The following is a 10,314-nucleotide window of genomic DNA, read 5'->3' as shown; positions in this document are numbered from 1 at the left end:
CAGCAATCGCATTACTGGATATATATCCAAAGGAATATAAATTGTTCTATCATAAAGACACTGAACATGTGTGCATATGTTCAGCGCAGCACGATTCACAATAGCCAAGACATGGAATCAAATGCCCATCAATGGTGGACTCAATAAAGAAAATGGGGTACATGCCAGATACGGTGGCTCACGCCTGTAATCCCAGCACTTTGTGAGGCTGAGGCGGGCGGATCACGAGGTCAGGAGATCGAGATCATCCTGGCTAACACGGTGAAACCCCATATCTACTAAAAATACAAAAATTTGCCGGGTGTGGTGGCACTCACCAGTTACTCGGAGGCTGAGGCAGGAGAATCACTTGAACTCAGGAGGCGGAGGTTGCAGTGAGCCAAGATTGCGCCATTGCACTCCAGCCTGGGCAACAGAGCAAGACTCTGTCTCAAAAAAGAAAAAAGAAGAAGAAGAAAATGTGGTACACATACACCATGGAATACTATGCAGCCATAAAAAAGAATGAGATCATGTCCCTTGCAAGAACATGGATGGAGCTGGAGGCCATTATCCTTAGCAAACAAATGCAGGTACAGAAACAAATACCACATGTTCCCACTTACACATGTACTCACATATAACTGAAGGCTAAATGATGAGAACACATGGACACATAGAGGGGAACGGTGCACACTGGGGCCTTTTGAAGGGTGGAGGGTAAGAGGAGGGAGAAGGGCGGAAATAATAACTATTGGGTGCTAGGCTTAGTATCTGCATAATGAAATAATCTGTACAACAATCCCTCTTGACATGCGTTTACCTGTATAACAAACCTGCATAAGTAACCCTGAACCTAAAATAAAAGTTTAAACAAAAAAAGTCGGTTCTAATGGTGCCCCAACCACTTTCTTAGCTGTGACTCAGACGCGTTATCTATTCTGAGCCTCAGGTTTCCTGTTTGTAAACGGGGGTGATAATGCTTTCCTTGCCTGCATGGTGGACAGGAAGACACACAGAGACAAGTCATGGGCACCAGATGTAGTAATGATTTAATGCTTGGCAATAATTCACTTCTAATGTGATTAGAGCTCAGCTGGGAAAGCTTGGTGGGGCGGGTTGGGGGTCTCCCTGGGAGCACAGTGGGAAGAGACACTCAACACAGCATTGAGGGTGGGCGACATGGAAGCGTTTTTGGAGGAAAGGGGTCCTAAGCAGAGGTGGGAGGAGGCGGGGAGGACAGGGATGGTGCGATGGGGATCTGGGGAGAGCAGGGCTGGAGGAGGGAGGAAGCAGGTCACATACAGGTCCGGGACAGGGACTCCAGGCAGGCTGGGGGTGCTGTCGAGGGAAGGACTAGGAGGGGAGGGAGAGGAGCCAGGCAGGAGCGGGGAGAGGGATGGATTTTTCCTGAGGGACAATGTGGAAGTTTTAAACTTTTAATTTTGAAATTATTTCAGATTTGCAGAATTTCGTCCATATAGCCTCCTCCAGATTCCTCAGATGTTCACTGTTCACTTTTTACATTTGCCGTAGCTCCCGCTTTCTCTCTGTGCGTGTGTGCAGACACACACACACACGCATATACACGCACTTTCTTCCATACCATTCAAGAGTCGGTTGCAGAAATGACAGATTCCCCTTTACCTCTAATTACTTCAGTATACATTTCCTAAAAAAACCAAATCACCCCCATAGTCAAATGATCAAAATCAGGAAACCAACATTGGTATAAACACAACGATCTAATCTGCAGACATTATTGTAAGAATTAAAGAGGAAAGAAACATGAAAGGGCGATTCCACAGGCAACAGGGACAGGTTTATTTTGAATAAACCTGAGAGGGGCGGCTGGCCGAGGTAGGTCAGAGCCCCACTCTGTTACAGACTCAGAGTTTTTAAGGATTTAGGGTGGGAGAGTTTATCAGAGGCTGGGACTGCTTCTGTGTCTCTTTGCTGTGCGTATCTGGGAGGGAGAGTCGTGTGTCTGTTCCCATACATCTTTCTGCAGCTGCAGGCATATCCCCCGAGTCTGCTTCTTGCTTCCCTATCTTAGTGCACCTGAAGGGAAAGGAAGGTGCTTACTAAGGCTCACTGTTTGACTGGGGCTCACTGTGTGAGGATGAAGTTTGGCAGTTATCAAAGAGATTTTCCCTCCACCCCTCTCTGTGCCGGAGCTGTCTTATCTGTATTTTACTGTCTGCTCTTTCTGGCTGTTGTAGTTAGAAGAGAAGTGATTGCCTTGAAATGTATGAGGCTAGAAAGGGAGCAGGAGCTTGAAGTGGCAGTATTTGTCCGAGATGACGGTGCTCCTGCTCTAGCAGTTATTCAACATCTGCCGACTGTCCTAACCGTGACTTTCATGGCAAAGGAGTGCAATGGTTTTGCAAGTCTGCAGGATCCAATCCAGGCTCAGAGTCTTGCTGGCGTGCCTCTCGGCCTGCTCCCACCTGGGACCGCCCTTCTATCTTCTTTTGTCTTTCATACCCTTGACATTTCTGAGTACAGCCCGATAACTTTGCAGAATGGCCCTTGGTTTGGGTTTGTCTGGTGTTTTCTCCTGATTACATTAGATTTAGTTGATGCATCTTGGCCTTGTATTAGTCAGTTTGGCTGCTCTAACAAAATACAGACTGAGTGGCTTAAATAACAGTCAGTTTCTCACAGCTCTGGAGCCTGGATATTCTAGGTCAAAGTGGCGGCAGGTCTGGTTGCTCCTGAGGCCTCTCTCCTTGGCCTGCAGACGACTGTCTTCTCACTGAGTCCTCACGTGGTCTTTCCCCTGTGCTGCTGCATCCTTGGTGTCTCTTTGAATGGTCAAATTTCCTCTTCTTCTGCCTGGCCCGGTGGCTCATACCTGTTATCCTAGCACTTTGGGAGACTGAGGCAGGCCGATTACCTGAGGTCAGGAGTTTGAGACGAGTCCGGCCAACATAGTGAAACCCCATCTCAACGAAAATACAAAATAATTAGCCTGGTGTGGTGGCGCACACCTGTAATCCCAGCTCCTCAGGAGGCTGAGATGGGAGAATCGCTTGAATCTGGGAGGTGAAGGTTGCAGTGCTAGATGGTACCACTGCCCTCCAGCCTGGAAGACAGAGTGAAACTCCATCCCAAAAAACAAAAACCAACTTCTTCTTCTTCTAAGGACACCAGTCAGATTGGATTAGGGCCACCTTAAGGGCCTCAATCTTAAATCACATCTTTAAAATCTTTATCTCCAAATATAGTCACATTCTGGGGAATGGGGGTGGGGGATTAGGGATTTAGCATATAAATTTTGGGGGGATACAATTCAGCTCGAACAAGCAGGAGAACCCCAGAAGTGATGTCATTTCCTTCTCAGTGCATCCTATCCAGAGGCACACCCCACTGGCTTGTCCTGTTATTGCTGATGTCACTTTGATAACTTGGATAAGGTGGTGTCTGCCAGGTTTGTCTACCATAAAGTAATGATGCTTCTCTTTGTAATTCATGAGTATCTTACAGGGAGATACTTTGAGACTATGTAATTAATCCTGTTCCTTTTCAAATGTTCACCGGCTAGTGTGGTGGTTGCCAAGTGGGTGGTGGTTCTCTAACTCCACCCTTCCTTCTGCATTTATTTGCTTTCTATCATAAGAGAGAACTTTTTCTAACGGGGGCTTTTAGGGGCCAGAGAGAGCATCAGCTGGAGTCTTTGAGAGGCCTAGATTTTGCCTGGTGCTCAGTGTTTATGAGCACAAGGGCCCTGGGACGTCACTTACCGGCTTTTTTCCTCTATCTGGAGAGTAAGGATGAGAATTATTACGGTGGGAATGCAATTAGATAAGACATAGAGAGGCGTTTCCCTACTGGTCATGGACCCATGGGGAGAGTGCGTCTCCCAAGGTGCTGGAAATGGGCAGGGAAAGAGAAGTCGGGCTTCCTCAGGGCCAAGGGCAGAACACCTTTGGGGAAAGGGTGCCAGACTATCCGAGAGAGACAGAGAGACAGAGAGAGAGCGAGAGAGAGAGAGCGCACTCTGAGTCCTCGGTTATGACTGTACGTTCTTGCAAAGACTCATGGCCACCAAGGCTCATCGGCCTGGGAGGATCCAAGCTCCTCTGCTCACCCACTGGAGACCCTGGAAAAGTCCCTTCCCTGCTCTGTGACTTGCTTTCTTCATCTATAAAATGGGGTTATAACAGGACCTAAATTGTAGGGTTGCTTTGAGGATTAAATGACAGAATCCATGTGAAGCAGGCAGAACAGGGTCGGCACATGGTCATTGTTTGAACACGATAGCCATTACAACCATGAGTATTTTTATTGATGAGGAGAGAGGGTCAGATGGAGGGGACTTGACTTGGAATCTTGGCTTTATCCACTTGGCTTCTGTTTTTTTGTTTTTTTTTTGTTTTTTTAGAGATGGGGTCTTGCTATATTGGCCAGGCTGGTCTCAAACTCCTGGACTTAAGCAATCTGCCCGCCTCTGCCTCCCAAAGTGCTGGGATTACAGGCATGAGCCACCACACCTGGCCACTTGGCCTCTTCGTAAACCTGTTTGTTCATTTCTTTCTCTTTTTGACCTGTGAATTTTTTTTTTAAATGGAACTTCAGTTTCTTTTCTTTTTTTTTTTTGAGGCAGAGTCTCACTCCGTCGCCCAGGCTGGGGTGCAATGGCCGGATCTCAGCTCACTGCAAGCTCCGCCTCCCGGGTTTACGCCATTCTCCTGCCTCAGCCTCCCGAGAAGCTGGGACTACAGGCGCCTGCTACCTCGCCCGGCTAATTTTTTGTATTTTTTAGTAAGTATAGGGTTTCACCATGTTAGCCAGGATGGTCTCAATCTCCTGACCTCGTGATCCGCCCGCCTCGGCCTCCCAAAGTGCTGGGATTACAGGCGTGAGCCACCGCGCCCGGCCCAGTTTCTTAATCTGTAAAATGGAACTAAGAATACAGTCTACCTAAGTGGGGCGCCATGAGATGTAAGCATCAGTTGCTTGCCCTGTCTCCTCTGCAAATAGAGCCCAGGGAGGGCACTGGAGGAGGATGGAGCCTCTCTTGGCTGGAGAGACAAGATCTCCTTTCAGGGGATCCACACATGCCAGGAAATCAGCAGGGAGCAGGCTGCCTCACTCTGGGGCCTGCAGAGTAACCCAAGGGCAGCGCCAGCTGTGTGTGTGTATGGATTATGCTCACCGCAGAGATGTTCCCAGAAGGCCAGTGGTAGTGCATTTAACCGAAGACAGGCAGCCCTGCTTCCCCTGAGGAACAAAGGACCTCAGAGAATCTTGTCAGCTGGGAAGAGCTGGGCTCTGCTGCTGGACCACATGGCTCTGAACTCCAGCTCCTCTGCTGCCCAGCTTAGCGCCTTGGTAGAGCTGCTTAAGCTCTCTGAGCCTCAGTTTTCCCCTTGGTGAGTGACAATGACAGTGGTACCTAACTCAGAGGGTTGGCATGAATATTTGATGAGCTCATCCATGAGAAAGGCTCAGTCTTACGCTGGCACATAGTAAGTGCCCCATAAGTGTAAGCTATTACTGTTTTCTTTTCTTTTTTTTTTTTTTTTTTGAGATGGCGTCTTGCTCCGTCACCCAGACTGGAGTGCAGTGGTGGGATCTCGGCTCACCGCAACCTCCACCTCCCTGGTTCAAGCGATTCTCCTGCCTCGGCCTCCCGAGTAGCTGGTATTACAGGCATGCACCATTAAACATGGCTAATTTTTGTATTTTTAGTAGAGACGGGGTTTTGCCTGTTGGCCATGCTGGTTTTGAACTCCTGACCTCAAGTGATCTGTCTGCCTCGTCCTCCCAAAGTGCTGGGATTGCAGGCATGAGCCACCGTACCCAGCAGCTATTGTTGCTTTCAGTGTGTTGAATGGTGGCCCCCAAAAGACATGTCCACAACCTAACCCCTGGAACCTGTGAATGAGGCCTTATTTGGATAAGAGGACTTTGCAGATGTGATTGATTTAAGAATCTCAAGATGAGAGCACCCTGGATGATCCAGATGAGCCCTAAGTCCAGTGACCAGTACTCTGTGAGAGACACACGAAAAGATGGAGGGGGAAGGCCAGGTGAAGAGGAGGTAGAGACTGCAGTGATGCAGCCGCAAGCCAAGGGACGCCTGGGGACACCAGAAGCTGGAAGGGCCAAGAAAGGCTCCTTTTCTAGAGCTTTTGGAGGAAGTGCTGACATGTGATTACGGACTCTGGCTTCCAGACTGTAAGAGAATAAGTCTCTGTTGTTTAAAACCGCCATGTTTGTGGTAGTTTGTTCTGACAGCCCTAGGAAACAAATACACCACTGTTGTTTCTGCGAAGGTTGCCTGGCACATGTGTGGGCCTGAGCCCAGGCCAGGGCTGCCTCTGCCTGCTCTGCCTTCTTGTCTTCCTTCCTACTATAAAGCTATCAGTCCCCGCGGTTGTACCCACTGCAGGTGAAGACAGAGCCATGGAGAATTGCACCAGACCGTGGGTAAGAAAGGTGCCAGCATGGGTCCAGGCGCAGTGGCTCAGGCCTATAATTCTAGCACTTTGGGAGGCTGAGACAGGCGGATCACCTGAGGTCAGGAGTTTGAGACAAGCCAGGCTAACATGGTGAAACCCCTTCTCTACTAAAAATACAAAAATTAGCCGGGTGTGGTGGTGCATACCTGTAGTCTCAGCTACTTGGGAGGCTGAGGCAAGAGAGTCGCTTCAACCTGGGAGGTGGAGGTCGCAGTGAGCCATGATAGCACCACTGCACTCCAGCCTGTGCAACAGAGCGAGACTCAGTCTCAAAAAAAAAAAAAAAAAAAAAAGTAAAGGTCCCAGAATGGGTCACCATGAGGGACTGGGGTCCTTTGGGGTCTGCACATGGAAGCCAATTTTAGAGATTCATTCTGTTTAGCAAATATTTTTTGGGACCCCTCTCATGTGTCAGGCCCTCTGCTTGCCTTTGGAGGTGAGGAGATAAAATCGGAGTAAGTCTCTGTCTTCAGGTGGCTCATAAGGGTGGTGAACAGTTGTGTGAACAAGAGTTACCAGGGAGGACAAGGAGGCTATGGGTCAAGTGAAGTGGAGATGTGGGAGGGAGGGACAGCATGTGGGTCTGTCTGAGAGAATCAGCAAAGTCTTCCCAGAGGAGGCAACCTCTAACCAGGGTTTTGAAGGATGAATAGGAGTTCACTGAGAGTCCAAGGGAAGAAAAGCCATTCCAGAGCAGAGCACAAACAGCATAAGCCAGGGCACAGAAACAGCCTGGTGTGCACAGGACAGGAGGGGACAGTGATGGGTGCTGGCTGATGACAGGATGCCACTAGGGAGTGGCAGCAATACGGGGGGAGGCTTGGATGGGACCGGATCACCGAGGAGCTTGTTGGCCATTCGAGGAGTCCTGTAGGTGATGGTGGCACCAGGGAACTCAACCTGGGCCTCCTCAAGGTATCATGTGGGGCCCTGCCATGCTGCTCCTCTACTGGGTGTCGGTGGCTTGAGGGCCTCCGAGCAAGCGGCCGGCCGGAGGATCCCAGGGCAGGCCTCACCCTGCTTCCTGCCCTGCATCTCACTTCCTGTTTGACTGACTTCTTTAAAGTGGCCAGAAGGGAACATTAAAAACCCTCCTCCTAAGGCAGGGCTAGAGGGAGAAGAGAGCCCATCTGGGCTGGGCCTATGCCTGAGGGCTCCATTGGCCCCTTCTCCGTTCCTTTGCTCTCTTGACTGTATTTGTTAAACACTGATGCTGTAAGTATCCTCTGAGTATCTAGTGACATTGATGGTCTCAGAAAGAGGCCCTGCAGGATGAATCATGGAGGGGAAGCAGCACTCCCAACAGCATGTGCCAAGGCATGGAGGTGGGGAAAGAAAGGATGGGGTAGCTGTGGACATGAGGAAGGGGGTGCAGGGACTGGTGGTTGGTGCACTGGATCCTGCTAGGTTGGGAATCTGGACAGCTCCCATGGGCAGCAGAGACGCAGCAGAGGTCCGTGTGGCGGGAAGCGACAGGCTCAGATTCGTCTCCTCCACAGCAGAAGGTGGTGCTGAGGCAGCGAGGGACCCGACTTCCACTCTTACTGACTCTGACGTTAAGTTCCAGGCCTTGGAGGAGGCTGTGCTTTAGGGACTAAGGCCTGAGCCTGAGCGTAGCTTGCATCTTTCTCCCAGTCCTGGGGGACACAGCGCATGGGATAAGGCAGGACACGGCTCTTCTTCAGAAAATTCCTCTGGGCCCTGTTTATCTGGAATACCTTTTTTGGTTTGTTTTGGTAACTCTGTTAAGCTTAGTAGCTTTTTTTGTTTACTTAGTAATCAGTTTTCTTTAGAGAGGTCTGGACATGAGCCACTACAGTGATTACAGGACTGGAAACAAGGACTGAGAAGGGGCAGAGGAGTAAGGGTTTTTTTAGCCAGAAAAGAAGAACCTCAGCAGGGCTGCCAGGAGAGGTTGTGCAGAATGTTCACTGCACAAGGGTACCAGTGGAGGGGGCACGGGTGGACTGAGATCCAGAGGAAGGGCTGTGCCTTATCTCAAGCCTGATGCCGTGGTGCTGAGATGTGTCTGTGGGGTCGGGTGGTGGGGAAGGGGTGATTCTTTTTCTTAGTCCAAAGAGAAATCTGGGCTCCAACTCCCGTCCTTTGAGGGTGGGACTGTGCAGAAGGAACACCATTTAAAGTTCATATTTTACTGGTGAAGTTACTTGCCCAAGATCACATAGCTGGGGAGTGAGTGTGCCAGATCCAGACACTGGCAGTGGCCCCAGAGTCCCTGGGCTTAACCACAGCCTGACACTCTTCGTGCACAGACACGGCACACATGGCCTTGTCTGTGTTTCAGTGGGTTGGGCATCGGGGGTGGGTGGAAAAGAGGGCCCTTTCCCCAAGCAGAATGGAATCACTCACCTATTTTCTCTGAAGGGCCGCAGGCATTTGTCTTTGGAAATCAAGCCCTCCTGGACCTGGGGGAGAGGAAACGTTTTCATATTGCTAATGATTTGGATCACCAAGGCTCTTACTGATCTGCCATACTGGGCTCCAATGAGATGTATTATCCCTATCACAAGGGCATAGAATTTGACTCATTTTCCACTCATGATGGTAGCCTCTCAGCGAGAGTGTATTACGCATCAGGTTCTGCGTTAAGCCTAGGCCTCAATGGAAGATGCTTGTGCGGTCCATCCCATGGGAGGTGCCCTTGCCTTGATACAGGGATATTGAGTTCTTAACATGTTTTAATGAGTATCCATTAGGTGCTGAGATGCTGAGGTTGAAGGGATGGTCCTGACCCCAGGAAGCTTGGTCAGCAAATGAGAGTAAGCAGTTAGGGAACAATGAAATGTAAACTTCTCTTATCTTAGGGTTTTGAGCCTGTTTTTTTTTTTTTTTTTTTTTCCTTTTTTTTTTTTTTTTGTTTTGTTTTGTTTAAATTTCCATTTTTTTTGAGATGGAGTTTTACTCTGTTGCCCGGGCTGGAGTGCAGTGGCGTGATCTCGGCTCACTGCAACCTCCACCTCCCGGGTTTAAGTGATTCTCATGCCTCAGCCTCCCAGGTAGCTGGGGTTACAGGTTTATGTCACCACGCCCGGCTGAGTTTTGTATTTTTAGTACAGATGGGGGATTTGCCATGTTGGCCAGGCTGGTCTTGAACTCCTGACCTCAAGTGATCCACCCGCCTCGGCCTCTCAGAATTGAGCCTGTTTTAAATAAAAGCTGTATGACCTTTGCCTTAGAGCCTACATTCATTTTTTCCCTCAGAGGGGAAGGAAGCTGATTTTTATAAGCACTTACCGTGTGCCGTGAGCTTTGCGGAATCCACCTCATTCAACCCTTACCATAGACTGTAAGGCAGATGTCACTGCTCCCGCTCACAGATGACAACCCCAGGCTCAGCAAACAGAAATGACTGACCTCTTGGCCTGCGTTCTTCCCACTGCCTCCACTACCCCACTGTGCTTTCCTGGCCTTAGGGCCCTCGGGTCCCTAATGGACAGGCCCCCACACTGCCCGGGAAACGTAGCAGAGCTGGATGGGTTTCTTCTCTGAGGATTCTGGTGTCATGAGATGGCAGCCCAGGAACGGTGGACAGATGGATGAGACATTCTCCTTCTCACGCACTTATCCTACACGCTGGTCACTCTCAAAAGCACAGCCCTAGGCACACTGGGGCTCACACTCTCTTGCACACATTGATTTTTTCACGTGTACTTGCATTGCCCTCTGGGCTTCTGCAGTCTCTTTCATGAAGCAGGGGTGGGTGGAGCAGGGGCTGCCGGCACTGATGGAGACTGATGCTACTTGAACTCCCATGACAACTCACTCTCTAGCTGTCCCCGCCTCCCCACACCCCACCCCTAAACACACATGCACTGGGGCTGACAGCTATTTCCTCTCTCAGCCT

This window comes from Papio anubis, chromosome 12 (assembly GCF_008728515.1).
Source record: "Papio anubis isolate 15944 chromosome 12, Panubis1.0, whole genome shotgun sequence".
Lineage (NCBI taxonomy): Eukaryota > Metazoa > Chordata > Mammalia > Primates > Cercopithecidae > Papio > Papio anubis.
The sequence above is the reverse complement of the archived record's forward strand: the minus strand, read 5'-3'. Positions refer to the sequence as shown.